This window comes from Rattus norvegicus, chromosome 17 (genome assembly GCF_036323735.1).
Source record: "Rattus norvegicus strain BN/NHsdMcwi chromosome 17, GRCr8, whole genome shotgun sequence".
Taxonomy (NCBI): Eukaryota; Metazoa; Chordata; class Mammalia; order Rodentia; family Muridae; genus Rattus; species Rattus norvegicus.
Window position 1 is genome coordinate 39,248,051 of NC_086035.1, and position 8,380 is coordinate 39,256,430.

Below are 8,380 nucleotides of genomic sequence, written 5' to 3' on the forward strand. Positions count from 1 at the left end.
GTTCATTTTCCAGATCAGAAAACTGAGGCTTAGAGGCAAACTTCCAGTAAATAATAGAGTTGGAGTTTTAGTGTTGTCTGACCTTGAGATTGACCACATCAGAGCCCTTTCTGCACTACTGCTGCCTCTAACATCACGTTTCTGGACTTGTACAGTGCACATTCACTCTCTTACACTTTAAACATCAGACATCAGACCTGTATTTTCCTTGGGCTAAGACCAAGATGGTGGCAGGATTGGCTCCTCCTAGACTCCAAGACCCAGAGAAGTAGAGGTTACTGAGATGATTGTGACCATGTTGGGTAAGTGTTTGAAACATTGCCATAGAAAAGCCAGTGAATTCTCAAGCTTAATAACCTGTTCTGTGGGAGAATAAAAGACAAGAGTACAAAGATGATGCAGACAAGAGTACTGAGCAATGCAAACAATGGGAGCATGATCTGTGAAGTTTCAAGAGAAGGTTGGGAATCCTCCAGGGAATCTATTGTGAATTCACAATTTGTGGAAGTAAAATCATTTTTATTCACTGGGACAATGGATGTTGGTCAGCTAGGGTTGAAAATTCAGCTGTCATTGATATGAGATCAACATCATCAAAGCAAAATATTTCTAGGAAATATTTTATTAGGAACAGCATAAAGATACAGAGGCCAGGCTGAATCTCAAGCATGGTATTGGGTTTCAAAGCAAGAACAATGTAAGATTCTGAGGCTCACAGAGAACAGCTGAAGTCTGTCACCATGTGGCAGATTGGTGTCCCTTAGGAAAGATAAGGAGAGGCCATTGGTGAAGCTATAGAAGTAGAGACCTCAAGATATTAGAGATGCCAGAATTGTGGAATTTCAGCCAAGGATGGCAGTAGATATAAACTAGAGCTGGAGTTTGTCTCCAAGATAAACTGTGTGTTCTCATAGACAGCAGAACAAATGAAGTTATAGCCCAAACTTTGGGAGCCCAGAAGATCTTGACTAAGTCCTATGCCTCAGATATTTGAGCTATAAGATTTTAGACCAACACTGCTAGAAGTTGGTTTTGCTTAAGTGTGACTGTTTTTATGCTCTGTTTTTTTCCCTTGTTGAATAAGAAAATGTGTAACTTACTTTCGATTTAACAGGAATCTATAATTAAGAGACTTTGAAGTTTTGAAGAATTTTGTTTGGGAAGAACAATCAAATAAAGTGTTTATTGAATGCCTGCTATGTGGTAAATATTGTTCAGGAGACTTGGAACATGTCAGAGAATAAAACAAGGAGCCCTGCACCTGTGGAGCATGTAGTCTTTCATGTATTACTATTTCACTATGTACTTCTTCTGACCTTGGGCAAGCCACTGTATCTTTCTATCCTGTGGACACTATGCTTAGTGTACTATAAATGCTGGATAGGACAGTGCCCTGACCCACCGCCTAGTAGCAGACAGAGCTGGAAATTGACTTTTAGTAATAGAATATTGTAGTAAGTTTTACACACAATAGATATTTTATTATTCCAAATGCAGTATATCATTGTGGTTTGATACATGTAAGATATATTATAGCCTAGAACAATGAGGAAATTATAGAAATCGATATCCTAATGAACATTTTGAGTAAATAAAATGTAGCCTATTTTCTGTTAGGACAGCAACAGCATAATCCAAATGAATCAGCACTCCAGGATCCATGAAAGTATGATCATGGTCTGCAGTTCAGCAAAATTATCAAACACGTTAGACAACTTGCTCTGATTAGAGAAGTTGGATTGTGGATCCGTCTTGGTCCTATTCCAACACAGGAGGTCCTCAGGGGGCACTGTGACATTTTCATTCCAGCTCCCATCATGCATCAATAGAAGACCATTCTTGGAGCAAATGATAATTCATTTACAGGGACGTTACACATTCCCATGCTGTGCTCATAGGCTCGGTGGCCTCTGTGAGGAAAAGATGCTTGTTATTCTTCACTGAAACAGAAGCCCTGAGAAAATATTAGAACTTGGAACACTGCAGCGTCTACTCCAGTGGGTAAAGGGAAGATAAGTGGCGGCAAACACAGAAGATGAAGTCTGTAAGAAAGAGGTTGAATACGATGAGCTGTGTGTGCCTATAGCACAGAAAGCTGGAGACATAATTCTAGAGAAAGGGCAAAGATGAGGCTCCAGTTTTATTTCCTCAGAACAATGATTTTAGGTTAGGGATTTGAATTTCCTCAAGGAGAGAGTGGCGTTATTGTTTTTAATTTAATAAAAGAACTGTTACTTTAAAAATTATCAAATACACTGAAGAGAAAGGAGAAGAATTGAATTATTCAAGCTGCTGTTGCTGCTGCTGCTGCTGCTGCTGCTGCTGCTGCTGCTGCTGCTGCTGCTGCTGCTGCTGCTGCTGCTTGGTGGCAACCTTGGTGGCCAGTCCCTTCGCCTTCTGTGCCATTAACAAGACTGTCTCCTTGGCTTTCCCTCTGGCCTCTTTGGTCCTGTCAACAAGTGTTTCGCCTCACCTTGTAGCCAGGCCAAGATGTAAATCCCCTCATTGTCTTGATTACATTGCTTTAGAACTGGGCAAGACCAAGTTCCTTGACAGCTCTAGAAACCACATAAGTTAGAGAGAAGTAGGTTTCCCCACGAATTTGCCCCAGCCTCTGTTGTCCGAGTTCACGAAGTAAATACAAAACAGGCGTTTATTCCACTCCTTCTGCCGCCGTCGGCTGTGTATAGTTGACAGTCTAGGTGAAGGTGGTCCTGGTCTGATTCTGTGGGTTCCCACCACAGTCCTCCAGGATGTACACTGAACAAGCAACATTGGCAGGAAACGGGTGCTCTGCCCAGTGTGGTATTGTTCAGGACTCTCTGGAACAGAAGCTTCTGGTTATGAGTTAGCCCTGATGTACTTAACTTCGGTTAAGACATATACGCAGTAAGAATCCAAGTAGTATTGCCAGAAGACAGCAAACGCCTGGCCCCAGAAACTTCAGACCGTGCTCTGTCCCAGGAAATACTTCATAATTTTCCTGGCCTGGGTGAGTTCAACACCTGCGCACCATCAGAGTGAAGAGCCTGAAGATTGCAGGAAGGTGGCGAGGTGCCCACCCACCGGAATCCCAACGCAATCACCACCACTGCCATGGGAGGCTACAAGACTGAATTCCTTTTCTTTACTTTTTTAATTGCTTTCCGTTTTTGTTTTTGTTTGTTTCTCCTATTCCAATGCAGTGACACTCACAATTCAGAGAACTAAGCTCTAATGGTAGTTTATATCTGTAATCCCATCCAGAAGGAAACAGATTTAAGGTCATCCTTGTATATATAATAAGATAGGCTGTAGCCTAGAATATGAGACTGCCTGCAAAACTAAATGTTTTAAAGTTTTGGTATATTTATATTATAATTTAATGTGAATTCTTTGGGACAAACAAGGAAGTTTCAAGTGATGTCACTTTGACAGAAGGTAGGATGCTATAGCTTTAGAGTTCAAGTTGCAAACTATAAAAGCACGTGGTTAAACAGACTTTCAATTGACAACTTGCCCTGATCAGTTAAGCCAATGTGAGGGATTTTTTTAAAATTGCTATTTGAGAGAGGAACCTATTGTGTCAAACTAGTGGGGGTAGTTACATAGATAGGGAGGTGGGCCTGGGCTGTGTAGGAAATATACCTGGATGAGCAGGAGAACAAGCCAGTAAGTGGTATTCCTTATTCTTCCTCCACTGGTTTCTGTTTCAAACTCTAGACTTGAGTTCCTGCATTTGCCTCTCTTGCTGATGGACTATAAACTGTAAGTTAAAATAATCCCTTTCCTCTGAAAATTGTCTTTGGTCATGGCAGTTTTTGTAGCAATAGAAAATAAAGAGGAAAAGTAGATCAACGATGATCATAAATGAAATATTAAAAATTATTTGTCCTATGTGACTTTAGGAAGAAACTGATAACGGTACATTTCCAGGAAGACATAAGAAAGCAAATGAAAACCCTTGACAATAGTCATAAATAAGTGGCATTGTCAGAACATAATTGGTTAAAAAATAGTGGGGAGACATTTTCCTTTAGTTCTTTATATTGTTTATAATTTTTTACTTTTTCTTGACAGTAATATGTATTCCAGGCTACTATTTAGCTGTGCATCACCTTGAACCTGCTTTCTTTAGTCAAGGATTGCAAACCTAAGCTACCAAGCCCAGCACAGTTCTCTTTGTTGATCCTCACTCAAAACACAAGGCACTGGTTTTTGATGGATTTATTTTTCATTATGGAATTTCTAGTATAAGCCTCAACAGTGTAGGTGGAACTTTATGCTAAGAAAATTGAATATAAAAAGAATAAACACGTTGACCCAGAAATATTTAAGCAAACTCTTTCTGAGGAAACATAGTTCATATCTGTAGCATCTCAGGGAGAATCTTAGATATGTTACTGCAGGAAAGTCTATTCTTTTCCAACTATAATTGTCACTTTAAAATTAAGAAAACAAATTAAGTCATAAAGTCATAAGTAATGACCTTGTTTTATCTGGATGTGTGCTTTACATTTGCAATGAATGTACATTTAGGTATATTTAGCATACAAGATGGCTTTACGCTAGCCTAGTAAGACCACCAGTGGAAAGGGTCCTGCCAAGACTGAACACCTAGTGAACGTGATTGTTGGGGAGAGGGTGGTAATGGGGGGAGGATGGGGAGGAGAAGCCCATATAGGAGGAGAGGGGGAGGGGTTAGTGGAATGTTGGCCTGGAAACCGGGAAGGGGAATAACAATTGAAATGTAAATAAGAAATACTCAAGTTAATAAAAATTAAAAAAAACATGGCTTTACACACATCTTCATAGGTTAGTTTATCATTTGTGAAAATAGGTGAATTAGCTACTTAAGGTTGCTATGCTAATGATCATTAAATCACATGGAAAAGGGGAAATAAAAATATTTATACCCAGTATTCACACTCAGTATTTACACTCAGTAATTGTACCTAGTCTTTACATTCAGTATTTACACCCAGTATCTACACTCAGTATTCACAATCAGTAGTCACACTCAGTATTGTACTTAATCTTTACACTCAGTATTGACACTTAGTACCCACATTCAGTATTCACAATCAGTAGTCACATTAAGAATTTGTACTTATTATTCACACCCGGTGTTTCTTTTCAGGTGTCCTTCTGTATTCTGATCTCAGCACTCTCTTAAATTACCTTTGAGGTGCCCAGTTATTGTTTACCCCCTCTAAGATAAATGTTTACATTTCTTTCTATGTAAATAGTAACAACATGTAGAGATCTCATGCTTATTCCATAGAACTAAGAAAATAACATAAGAACACAGGTACACACTATCACTATCATATCCTCTTGGGGTCCATGTAGATAATGCTTTATTTAAAGAAACAGGGATTTGCAGCTCACAAACCCTTCACTTTCTAATGACCATATTCCTGGCTTCCTTCCCATTTGTTTTTCTTTGGACACATTATTGCACCTATTTAATGCTTAACTCTATACAGAACATTTTGTTAAATTCACTTGTGAGACAATGCAGAACATCCCACACTTAAATCAGCTTTAGTACTTCAAAGCAAAATGTCTACTTAAAAATATTATCTTGAAATATAAAATAGCCAGTGATTTTTTCACTGCTTCTATGTGTGATTTGCACATCTATACATATCTGAACAAGATGTTAGAGAGGACAGGCCAAAGTTTTAAATAATTAGTGGAAACAGAAACAAAAATCAGAAACAGCAGACTTTGAATAAAAATGTCTATATAAATGGTCCTCTGAATGGAAAGAGATAGACAAAAGTTATATAAGGAATGTAGAACAACAGATTATAAACACACACACACACACACACACACACACACACACACACATATATATATATATATATATATATATATATATATATATCAGGCATAGTATAGGAGAAATCCATTGCATGTATGCTTATCTAAAAATTAATGTTTAAAAATGAGAAAGGAGATTGTTGATTACAGAATTCCACTAGATAGATTGAAGTCAACTGAAGGACTGTGAGATAAGACCTTCTGCTGTAGAGTGTAATCCAGCAGAAAAATCAAACTGTAGTTGGGTTCCTAGCCATGTGCTCTAAAAACTGGTCCTATGGTAGTAGTGGTTAAGAATCAGGGTTCAAAATTCTAAGAAAACACACCCCGAATGATGAGGATTGGCTTCTTTATTACCTGAGATACCACAAGCCTCAAAATATTTCTCATATACAAGAAGCGATCTTGTATATGATTTGTAAGCATTTCAGAGTACGAGTAGTTGGGGAAATTGTTACAAAGTGATAAATAAAATACTCAACCTTGCTCTAGCAAACTTTATTCTCAAAAAGTCTTCTTTTTACAACTTCTCATTTTCAAAAACGTTTTTGTAATTTTTCCCTTCATTAAAATATGCCAAAGGGATTTTTATGCTGCATGTTAAATGTAGGATCAAGATAATTTAAATTTATGACCTCTGACTAAAAAGTAGAGTATTTTATTAGTGGGGTAAGTGATGCAGGTTTTCCTTTTCTGAATTTAGAAAGATTCTGAGCCTATTCCTAAATTGAGAATTTATTAATCAACTTTGACTATTTTTTTTGAGACAAGGTCTTACTCTATAGACCAGGCTGCCTCAAATTTTCAAGAGAATACACCTGTCCCAGAGAGCATCACTCTCAGAATGCAAGTGTATGTTCCCTCTATCACTCTCTTTTTAATTCACCTTTGCAAATATTAGTTATTCCAGCCATTTCTTCTAAGTTAAGCATAAAAAAGTATATTTATCTAACAGAAAAATAAATTAAGAAAAAAGTGATCCCCCAAGTAAAAAAACATAAACCCTGAAAATATAATGAATAATCAAAGTTTCTGGCTTTCTCCTTCTGCAAATATTATGGAAAACCATGAATATGCAAACAGAGATCCTTATGTATGACAGAAAGCAAAGACGTAGTAGAGTGATTAACATTCTTTGTTTACATTCAGCTGTGTCAGGGCTGATATGCAACAAAATGAATCGCAGTCAGGAAGACTGCTCCATCACTCACAGTTAAGGCAGGCAAGCAGCATCCATGGACATGTGGGGATAAGGGAGGTTTGGCATAACAGGGAGATTGCTATCTAGGAGAATGCTTGTATGTAACATAATCTTAAAGTCTATCGGCAATGAACAAAATAAAGCAAACTGAAAATGCTATTCTGACATTATTTAAGTGTCTAAAACTATTTTGTGTACATTTTCAAATCTTGAGAAAGATAAATCAATCAAGGACTTATTTCCTGAAGAGGTTTGTTAAAATAGTCCGAAAGACTTTTGCTAAAAGCAAAGCTGTGACTAAATCTGTCTTCATTATTTTCAAGAAGCTACTATACCCAAATAAGTTTGGAAGTGGCTAGGGAACCTCCTCCTTCCTAAAAATATTGATTTTTTTAAAAATACCATTATGTCTAAGAAGCACTTATTCAAAAACATATGTCACAAAGTTCACCTAAAACATGCTCATGTGTTGTTTCTTTTCAAAAACTAAACTATAAAAGAGATTGAGGTAATAATAAACTAAAATTATCATGTAAAAGTGATTGAGAGTAGATGTTAGTAGTCCATTGATATTTGGTGTTTATAGGGTCATTTAATTAGACAGTGTGTCTCTATTGTCTAGTGCTGTGAAGGTTTAAGTAAACACTGTTCACTACAGACTCTGGTACTGTAAGACTTGGTCCCCAAGTGTTATTGTACTCTTGAGCTGTCTCACATCACTTCAAATTTGCTTTCTGTGCTTCTTGAATGGATTTGAAAATCTGAGAGCTTGGCTTCCTGCTCATGCAGCCGAGCCATGCTGTCCCTGTCCCTCGCTACAATTTTCCTGCCATGATAAACTCTTATCCCTCTGGTACCAAAACCCAAAATAGACTGCCTTAAGTCACTTTTGGTTATTGCATTTTATCACGATAAACAAAAGTAACTAATATGGAAAGGGTTGTTGCTGCAAAAATCTGACCATATTAGTTTTGAGGAAAGTTGAAATTTTCGAAACTTTGGACTGAAGAAGTGGTTGAGTGCTATGAGCAGAGCTTAAGGCACATTCTCCTTTGAGTCTGGATGACTATAGTGCTGAGAGCCATGCAGAATAGGAGCCTGTTTCAAGAGGTTTAAAAAGGAAAATAATATTTTAAATAACTGACCTAAAACCCAAGTGTATAATGCTTTTCATTAAAGGATCTATTTGCTTCCGTCTCCTGTCCTGAGGGGACAAATTAAAGAAGAAGGGTTGAGATAGGGGGTTTACGGGTGCGAAACCAGCAAAGGGGATAACATTTGAAATGCAATTAAAATATACAATAAAAAATGAAAATAAAAAGTAATGGAGTAAATATTTTTGGCAAAGAGAGTTCAACGATTTTGAAA

General features: G+C 37.4%; 1 pseudogene; it reads right to left on the reverse strand.

Annotated features, from left to right (window-relative positions):
• Nucleotides 1-1,643: 1,643 nt before the first annotated feature.
• On the reverse strand, nucleotides 1,644-2,976 carry Prelid1-ps2 (PRELI domain containing 1, pseudogene 2; annotated as a pseudogene).
• Between the last annotated feature and the right edge of the window lie 5,404 nt (nucleotides 2,977-8,380).